Raw genomic sequence first — 10,606 nt, 5'->3', positions numbered from 1 at the left:
TCTGTAATGAGATGCTGTGAGCGGGGGGGACTGTATTCATAAGCGCCGCGCTGTACTAAATCAGCCGCGCCGTGCTGATACTACAGTGCGGCGCTTATGAATACAGTCTCCCCCGCTCACAGCATCTCATTACAGATACTGCCCGGGGGCGGGGGGGCTCCAGTACATGCATTCCACGTCCGTGATCCGTCAGGATCACGGAACGTGGGAATGCAGCCTTTAGTCCCCCGGGTGATGCGCGGCTGCCGGAGGTGTCCCGTCCTGTCCCCGCCAGCGCGCGCATCATAGAGCTCCCCGTGCGCCGGAAGTCACAGCCGCAGGCGCATGGGGAGATCTGTGATGCGCGCGCTGCCGGGGACAGGACGGGACACCTCCGGCAGCCGCGCATCAGCCGGGACCAGACCAGAGAGGCTCGACGGGGGAACGGAGGGCAGGTGAGTTGTGTGCTGTTTTTTGTTTTATCTGCTGTCCAGGGGGGGGGGACGATCTATAAGGGAGGGGGGAAAGAGGGGGACGATCTATAAGGGAGGGGGGAAAGAGGGGGACGATCTATAAGGGAGGGGGGAAAGAGGGGGACGATCTATAAGGGGAAACCATCTATAAGGGAGGGGGAGAGGGAAGTGGGGGACTATCTATAGGGGGGAGAAGGGGACCATCTATAAGGGAGGGGGGAAAGAGGGGGACCATCTATAAGGGGGGGGGACGATCTATAAGGGAGGGGGAGAGGGAAGAGGGGGACTATCTATAGGGGGGAGAAGGGGACCATCTATAAGGGAGGGGGGAAAGAGGGGGACCATCTATAAGGGGGGGGACGATCTATAAGGGAGGGGGAGAGGGAAGAGGGGGACTATCTATAGGGGGGGGAAGGGGACCATCTATAAGGGAGGGGGGAAAGAGGGGGACCATCTATAAGGGAGGGGGACGATCTATAAGGGGGGGACCATCTATAAGGGAGGGGGGAAAGAGGGGGACCATCTATAAGGGGGGGGCCATCTATAAGGGAGGGGGGAAAGAGGGGGACCATCTATAAGGGGGGGCCATCTATAAGGGGGGGGGGCCATCTATAAGGGAGGGGGAGAGGGAAGAGGGGGACCATCTATAGGGGGGGGGGAAGGGGACCATCTATAAGGGAGGGGGGAAAGAGGGGGACCATCTATAAGGGAGGGGGGAAAGAGGGGGACCATCTATAAGGGGGGGCCATCTATGAGGGAGGGGGGAAAGAGGGGGACCATCTATAAGGGGGGGGACCATCTATAAGGGAGGGGGACCGTCTATAAGGGGGGGAAGAGGGGGACCATGTATAAGGGGGGGAGGGTGACCATCTATAAGGGAGGGGGAGAGGGAAGAGGGGGACCATCTATAAGGGAGGGGGGAGAGGGGGACCATGTATAAGGGGGGGGGGGGGGGGACCATCTATAAGGGGGGGAAGAGGGGGACCATCTATAAGGGGGGGAAGAGGGGGACCATCTCCTAAAAGATCAGCACCCTCCTCTCCTGACATCCTCTGTGCTGCTGGGACCTCTCCTATAGGATTAGCACCCTCCTCTCCTGACATCCTCTGTGCTGCTGGGACTTCTCCTATAGGATTAGCACCCTCCTCTCCTGACATCCTCTGTGCTGCTGGGACCTCTCCTATAGGATTAGCCCCCTCCTCTCCTGACATCCTCTGTGCTGCTGGGACCTCTCCTATAAAGTCAGCCCCCTCCTCTCCTGACATCCTCTGTGCAGCAAGGGACCAAACATTATGTTTATTGGGGACAGCAGTGGGGGGGGGCAGTAGTGGATTATAATGTGGGCGGATTGACGGGGGGGGGGGGGGGCGTCATTCTATAGTTCGCCTCGGGCAGCAGAGAGGCTAGAATCACCCCTGATAACAGAGGAGGATGCTGAGCCATACAGCCAGGAGCTAAGTCACCTACAGTAAGCAGCCGTCTGTATGAATCGCGGTATAGTTTATTTATTTATTTATTTTTTTTTGGGGGGGGGATTGATGCCCGGGGCCTCCACCAACCTTAATCCGGCCCTGCCTATATTACTCAGTATATTACTGTGTGGACCCAAAGAGGGTAATAGTATTTGGGGGGCACAATATTATTCAGTTGTACACTAAGCATGGCAGCGAACTGTGCAAGGGGTGAATCATAGCTACAATAGCTACAAGATCTGACATTGCAGTCTGGGTTGGATACGGATGAAAAGGGAAAATGAGTGACTGCAATCACGTGTAAGGTGCACAGCGGGTAACAGCGTTGTATTGAAATGTGATTAATGTATGAGAACTGTATGATGTTATTATTAGTTAGAGTACTGTTTGTGGTAGATATATTTAGTCATGATGTTACTGTATATGGTGATATGCTGTTATATATACATTAATGTTTATGATGGTTTAGGTTACTTAGCAACAGGGTTAATGCATTAATGGGAACAGGTATGATAATAAAGTAATATGGCACAGTGTACTGATGAGGTGGCGTAGCTAGTTATAGGTACAGTTATTTAGTTCTCAGAGTTGTTTTGAAGATTTTATATATATATATATATATATATATATATATATATATACACTCACCGGCCACTTTATTAGGTACACCTGTCCAACTGCACGTTACCACTTAATTTCTAACCAGCCAATCACATGGCGGCAACTCAGTGCATTTAGGCATGTAGACATGGTCAAGACAATCTCCTGCAGTTCAAACCGAGCATCAGTATGGGGAAGAAAGGTGATTTGAGTGCCTTTGAACGTGGCATGGTTGTTGCCAGAAGGGCTGGTCTGAGTATTTCAGAAACTGCTGATCTACTGGGTTTACAGAGAATGGTCCGAAAAAGAAAAAACATCCAGTGAGCGGCAGTTCTGTGGGCGGAAATGCCTTGTTGATGCCAGAGGTCAGAGGAGAATGGGCAGACTGGTTCGAGCTGATAGAAAGGCAACAGTGACTCAAATAGCCAACCGTTACAACCAAGGTAGGCAGAAGAGCATCTTAGGCAGATGGGCTACAGCAGCAGAAGACCACACCGGGTGCCACTCCTTTCAGCTAAGAACAGGAAACTGAGGCTACAATTTGCACAAGCTCATCGAAATTGGACAGTAGAAGATTGGAAAAACGTTGACTGGTCTGATGAGTCTCGATTTCTGCTGCGACATTCGGATGGTAGGGTTAGAATTTGGCGTCAACAACATGAAAGCATGGATCCATCCTGCCTTGTATCAACGGTTCAGGCTGGTGGTGGTGGTGTCATGGTGTGGGGAATATTTTCTTGGCACTCTTTGGGCCCCTTGGTACCAATTGAGCATCGTTGCAACACCACAGCCTACCTGAGTATTGTTGCTGACCATGTCTATCCCTTTATGACCACAATGTACCCAACATCTGATGGCTACTTTCAGCAGGATAATGCGCCATGTCATAAAGCTAGAATCATCTCAGACTGGTTTCTTGAACATGACAATGAGTTCACTATACTCCAATGGCCTCCACAGTCACCAGATCTCAATCCAATAGAGCATCTTTGGGATGTGGCGGAACGGGAGATTCGCATCATGGATGTGCAGCCGACAAATCTGTGGCAACTGTGTGATGCCATCATGTCAATATGGACCAAAATCTCTGAGGAATGCTTCCAGCACCTTGTTGTATCTATGCCACGAAGAATTGAGGCAGTGCTGAAGGCAAAAGGGGGTCCAACCCGTTACTAGCATGGTGTACCTAATAAAGTGGCCGGTGAGTGTATATATACATATATGAAAACATATGCCCTAGAACTCAGATGTCACTGATCGTTTTAGATCCTACCAATGCCCAATTCCCAAAAGCATACATTATGAACACTTGCCCATGCAAGTGCCCCGTGTATCAGTCAGATCGTTTGCAGTTTCTATGCGTAATAATTACTCACTGTTAGTAATGTAATTATATGTTAAGTGAATCTCCAATTTAATGTGTAGGTTTGATTAGAAATCACAAACAAATTAAATATATAAAAAAATTCCCTAAAAGTATTCATTGAAAGTGACCACATCTTTCTTTCCACCAATGTAGGATATAGTCACACTGGAAAGACTGGTCATACAAATGTCATGCTACTGTCCCACTTACTGTATATGAATGGGGCTTTCAGAAATTTGTATGCCTGCTATAGAAACAATACAAATTTGATGTATGGAACACATTTCTCTAACAAAACTATTAAACTAAATAATGAAACAACAGCAAGGATATTATTGAAGTACATAATACCAAAACTGGATTTTCATCCCACTTTTTGCATTAGGTTGAGTTCACACTGCGCTTTTGCTGTCTGTTTAACGGAAAAAACTGATGAAAAAACTGATTCGATCCGTTTTTTTCTATAATGGACAAATGCATAATTTTTTCCCATTTTAACTGATGCGTTAAACAGACTTACTGTTTTGCCCCTAGAATTATTTAAATATACAGTATATTCATACAAAGTCTGTGACCAAATCTTTAATCCGCTGGTATTATTTTCTAAAGCTTTTCTGTAAAAAAAAAATGAAAAAAATAAAAATTCTTCTTTGCACTATTTTTTTTGTCATGGATGAAGTAATAAAGGGATAGAATACAATACACTAATCTGACAGCCTGACCTGCTTCCAAGAATGTACTTTGCTTAATCACAGTTCTGTATTACTGTAAAGATTATCAGTAATTACCACATGACAGAGAAATCATTTCCCATAATATGCAAGGCGGCAGTAGTAAATGACAAACTTAATTATTAACCTCTTAATGACACAGTCCAAGTATGCTTGTCCTGCCGCCGTTAAGGGGAAGCAGAGTGGGTTTACACCTCTGCAGTGCGCGGCTGATTGCACACGTGTATTAGCCGCCGTGGCTGATCGCGGCTCCCAGCTGACAGCAGCAGCTGACAGCAGCATTTAAATAGCTTGTGTCCCCCATCCCTGGTTTCTAGAGGGTGGGATCTCGCCCTGTGATGCGATGGCGGAGGGGAGATCCCTTCCTCTTAACGGGCCAGGCCTTAGCGTCGGACTGACACTGATCCTGGCTTGGCAATCTATAGATCTGTGCTGCAGTTGCCCAGAGTAATACAGCACTGATGTAATTGATCAGTGCTGTATTAAGTATACTGCAGTGATCTTGATGAGAGATTAGTGCAGTAATAATAAAAGTTCCCAAGAGGGACTAAAAATTAAAAAATGTGTAAAATGTGTTTTATGGGAACCCCCCCCCCCTAATAAAAGTTTAAAGACGAAAAAAAGAAGTCTTATACCATAGGGTGAGCAGTGTTAACATGAAAATATAAAGAATTGCACTTTTTTTTTTCAATTTCACAGTTTTTTTCTGGTTTCGCAGCATATTTTATAGGAAGAATTAAGTCACTGCAAAGTTTAATTGGTGTCGCAAAAAATAAGGGCTCATGTACATCTGTAGGTAAGCGCTATGGCCTTTTAAACCCAAGGAGGACAAAATGAAAATGTAGCAAAAGGTAACATACTTAAAGCAAATGTACCAACAGGAATATTCGCTTTAAGAGTAACACATTAATAAAATGGCATGGGCCAGGGAAGTTGGTGCCGTGGTTCACAACACCAATCTATTGCACTATTGGGCTGAAGCACTGGAGAGACTAGTAATAGACTGGTGGCGCGCACGGAAACTGATCTGCAGAAATGGATGAAAATCAATCCTGAAAAAAAAAAAAGGACATGTTCTAGTACGGACTCGGTGCGGACCCTGATTTTTTAATGGATCCTCTCATTAAAATCAATTGTTTACGGATTGTAACATGTTGGCATCCGTATTTCCGGATGCAATACGGATGTCCAATCCGTAATTTTTAGCGGGTTGTTTCAGGACCAGAAAAAAATTACTGAACGTGTGCATAAGGCCTATGTTTTCTTACTGTATACTGTTCTCTTACGCATATCCATACCCTGCAGCAAATCTAAGCTTGGTAACTGACCTTTGTTGAGATTTTTAAATCTGCAGTGTCTTAATTTCTGCTGTAGAAAGAACATGGATTAGGTGGAACATGAGATTCTAGATTTTAGGTGTCAGGGCTTAGTTTACATGTAGCCATTGTGTGCCATAAGAATAATTGCAGCACATTTCACAGCAAATTTTCACTGGGGTTGTGATTACTGGGCAAAAGTTAAAAGTTTTTTTTACAGGTAAAGCATTGCTATGTGATAATTTATTTCACAGCAAACTACTGATACATGTAAACTGAGCCTTAAAGGGAACCAATCGGGCTGATATGGTTCCCTGAACTGCTGTATACAGCTCCTGCAGCAGCCACTGCACATACCGGCCGCAGCAGTAGCTGTATACCCCAAAAAAAGTACTTTTATCCCCCGGGCACGGCAGGGAAGTAGTCATCTGGGCAGCTCCCCGCCCGTATCTACTCATCACGCTCTGCCTGTCAGCGCGCTCGGAGAGGATGAATGACAGGCAGAGAAGTTCACACAGGAGTATTTTTCAAAAATATATTCCGTTAAAACACTTAGAACGCTAGCTGTGGGCAGCAGTAGAATCCAATTTTTAGAAGCAGCAGGCATAGGAACTACAGACGTAAGATCTAGTGCAGTGGAAATGTGCATTTCACATTTTCAAGAAAACATGCTACAGTTTACTAGTCAGTAACATCGGCAACTTGGGCAACAAAATGGTCAGAGATCCACCCTTGATTTATTTTTATTAAGGTCAAACAATCCACATTGTCAGTGGATAGACGGATACGATTGTCAGTTATCACCCCACCAGCTGTGCTAAATGTGCGTTCTGAGATAACACTGGCTGCTGGGCAAGATAACACTTCTATGGCATGTCTAGCAAGCTCAGGCCATTCATCCACTTTGGACACCCAGAAGTTGAATGGGTCAAGACCAAGTCCAAAAACTTCGATGTTGAGGCGCAGGACCGTTGTTGCACACCACCTTACTTGGTGCCAGGTTCTTAGCACCCAGCCAGTGGTCGGTCTGAGTGCACAGAGCCCTCCACAGCTCTTGACCTGTGTGTTGACGGTCTCCAAGACAAATTAATTTAAGAATGGCCTGGTTTATGTTAGCATGTGATGCTGCCTGTTGAGGTTGGGGATCCTGGCTGTGCACCATCCTACCAGTTTTGGGGACTGTCGATGGAGACCCAGAGGCAGTGTCAGACACCAAAGTCACCCAGTGAGCAGTCAGGGATATGTAACGACCTTAACAGTGCTTACTGGTCCATGTGTCTGACGTCAGATGGAGCTTGGTGGACACAGATGCAGCCAACACGCTTGAGATATTTTCTGCAACATGCTGGGCCAGGGCAGGGACAGCTGTTCTTGCAAAGAAATGCCTGCTAGGCATCTGATACTGGGGACATGCCTACCTCTATGTCCCCTTCCTACACCTTATATTGCTCGCCTACCACCTCTGGTTCTCACCATGTTCACAAGATAGATATAAAATCTTAGATAGAAGATAAAAAATAAAACAAAAATAAAAACCAAAGCTGGTATGAGGGGAAAGATGTTAAAAAGAACCACCCATCCAACATGTAGATGCAAGACCAAATATGAGAAAATTATTATTCTTTATTAAATATATTTTTAAAAAAATCAACAATAATAAAATACATATAATGGGAGCTGGAGCCTATAAAAATCCCCAACAACATGATACACAAAAAAATAAATACAAATCAACAGGTAATTTACATACATGTGTACTGGGCATATATAGGACAAGTAATATAACTCACAGTGGATAAGGGTAAATGGATCACATCAGGAATCAATATACATTACCGCCTAGTGTGTCCCTAGCACATGTAACCACCGCACCACTCACCCAACGAGCGTTTTGTGTATTGCTTTATCGAGGGTGATGTCACAAGTACTGAGCTCTCTTTTTATATCCCATTAGACCAATCAGGTACATACCCCCACACGTGTGTCACTGCAGGCTTGTAGTTAAAAGCCGACCTGTGTATCCCCGGGGAAACAGGAAATGATGTAACCGGGTCCAGCTCCCATTATATATATTTTATTATTGTTGATTTTTAAAAAAAATATATTTAATAAAGAACAATAATTTTCTTATATTTGGTCTTGCAGCTATCTGTTGGATGAGGGGTTCTTTTTAACATCTTCCCCTCATACCATTTTTGGTTTTGTTTTAAGAGTGAATTGTGCATATAGACCTTGTATATTAGAGCCCTTTATAGGACTGAAAAAAAATCAACAGATCTACCCTCTCTCAATAAATCCATGTACACAAATCAGATGTACAATTAATTACTGGGTATTAAAGATTTGAAGTATTCCATATAATTTTTTTTTTTTTTATGACGGACAAAGAACATATGTCAGCTGATAGGAATACCGATGAACAAATGCACGTACACAAACGAGATGTAAGTTTAATCAGTGTATAACAGATGTCTACTATTTCGTATTTTTCCTGACGGACAGAGGCCATTTTTCATCTTATACGAATATAGCCGTAATAACTAAACAAATGCACATACACAAATGAGATGTACATTTAAGTAATGTAAAACAGATGTGAGCAGACCAAAATACACTTTTGGGCACTATGTATAAATTGGCAAATCCAATATGCAGCCTGCAATCCAAAAGCTAAGTATTGCTGTGACTGCAATGGTGTCTATGGACAGGAAAATGCTTGTTGCAAATATGCTAGTGTAACCTTGATAAACACCCCACTAATCTCTCTAATCTCAATGCCTATCTCTGTAATATCCCTAATCTCACTACCTGCGAGATAGCTGTCTGCACAGAAAAGTGAGTGAGGAGACAATAGCGTCCAGAACGCAGCACAGTGACTAATCTAAATGGCTGCATGCAAAGAGATGATACACTGCGATAGCCGTTCAGCTAAACATGTGAATTGGATCCTACCGACTGTGTTTCACATATGTGTTCAATTAGGCAGCTCCACAGCCAACATTCAGATTCCATATAAAGCAGAAATGAACACACTTCCCACCAGTTTCTGATTTTCAATTGCTTATGACTTCATTTTTCATTCATATTTTTCAAGGACAATTACATGTCTTGCAATTAGTAAAGTCAATTAAACGTTACATCACCCAGTGGCAAATAGTAGCAGAGTCTTTTAGCATGCGTCCTTGTTCAGTTTGTAGCCATCAGGATGCAGTTCCCGGACGGGAGTAGAAGTCCAACTTCCATGAGATGTACGCAACGTTTCAAGAGCAACAGCTCCCTTTGTCAAGCCTAACACATGTGTAACCCATCACCAATAAGTACATCCCGACCTCTCGCGAGATCTGAGATCTGTTTAAAAATAGACATAAAATAAATTAGACATCATGGAAAAACAACATAAATCTAACGGAATAAAAATCCCTCTTGTTTTCACATCATGGTTTTTATAAGAAGACACTGAAATTGCATGCCTCATTTAACCCTTTCGGGTTCAGTGCTTCCATTTTATTAATCCAATACACTTCACGTTGTAACAGCTTGCGCTGTGTCTGTCCACTATCAACACACTCTACCTCTTCTAATATCATCCATCTTAATTTGCTAACCTGGTGTTTACATTGATGAAAATGCCTCGCAACACTGGTTTCTCCAAAATTTTGTTCTTTCTCCTTTTTTATTATTTTTTGGGCATAATTCCTTTATGGCACTGTTAGGATCCGGACAGCAGGACAAGACAAGACAGTGAGCCCTAAGCTCAGCCCCGCCCACTGTCCTCTACCTACTTGCCACAATCCGCCCTAAGATGGCGGCGAGCAACTGGGCGGCAGTCCCTGCACTGGCTAGGTGGGAAACAAAGACAAGACAGACAGACAAAACACAATGAAGAATAGTCGACAGTCCGGGTCACAACAATCGGGCAGCAAAAGTACAAAATCACAATCCAATAAGCAGAGTCAAAAAACAAGCAATATGGTCAGGGGCAGGCGGCTAGCAAGGAAGGTCAGAACACAAGGCAGAAGGGTCAGAGAAACAACAGATAATAGCAAAAACTCAAGCAGGCAGAGACTAAGTCAATAACCAGCAATGATATCCAAGACTGAGGTAGTTATATAGGAGGCCAGGGTTCTGATCCAGAACATAATTGGACCATCCCCCTGATCTCCAAGCACAGACAGCTGAGAACAAAACAGATCCACTGGCAGGAAGACCTGTCAGTCACAGCAGAACCAAAACACAGATTAACCCTGACATGGCCAGACAGAACTCAGCAGGTGAAGTCAGGTGTGTCTCCCAACCCAGGTGAGCAATAAACCAGAGTTCACACACAGCAAAACAAAACACAGAAACAGGATACAAGAAAATCAGTGCCTTCTCGGCCGAACAGCACGAGCCGAGGGGCGCATAATGCTCTGCAGAGATACCATCCTGACAGTACCCCCCTTTTACGAGGGGCCTCAGGACCCTCACAGGACTCAACTTCACTTAGAAGATTGCCATCTGACTCCCATTCATCAGAAGAAGAGTCCATGGCATGGAGAACAGGCTTACTGACAGGACGAGCAGAAGAACATGATAAATTTGCATCAGATACAGGCAAATCAGTTACAGTAGAACTAGCAATGTTTATTTCGCCGGAGGGTACCTGTGCGCCCAAGTGACCTTCCTGGGA

General features: G+C 44.6%; 1 long non-coding RNA gene across 2 annotated transcripts in view; it reads right to left on the bottom strand.

Annotated features, from left to right (window-relative positions):
• Positions 1 to 8,980: 8,980 nt before the first annotated feature.
• The window catches only part of LOC138785473 (uncharacterized), a 33,278-nt gene continuing 31,652 nt past the window's right edge, over positions 8,981 to 10,606 (bottom strand). For both annotated transcript variants that reach the window (XR_011362110.1, XR_011362109.1), the window contains exon 5: positions 8,981 to 9,285. This is a non-coding gene — a long non-coding RNA (uncharacterized lncRNA). The remainder of the gene's footprint in view (positions 9,286 to 10,606) is intronic.

The sequence above is a fragment of the Dendropsophus ebraccatus genome, chromosome 3, assembly GCF_027789765.1.
Source record: "Dendropsophus ebraccatus isolate aDenEbr1 chromosome 3, aDenEbr1.pat, whole genome shotgun sequence".
NCBI classification, from domain to species: domain Eukaryota; kingdom Metazoa; phylum Chordata; class Amphibia; order Anura; family Hylidae; genus Dendropsophus; species Dendropsophus ebraccatus.
The sequence above is the reverse complement of the archived record's forward strand: the minus strand, read 5'-3'. Positions and strand labels throughout refer to the sequence as shown.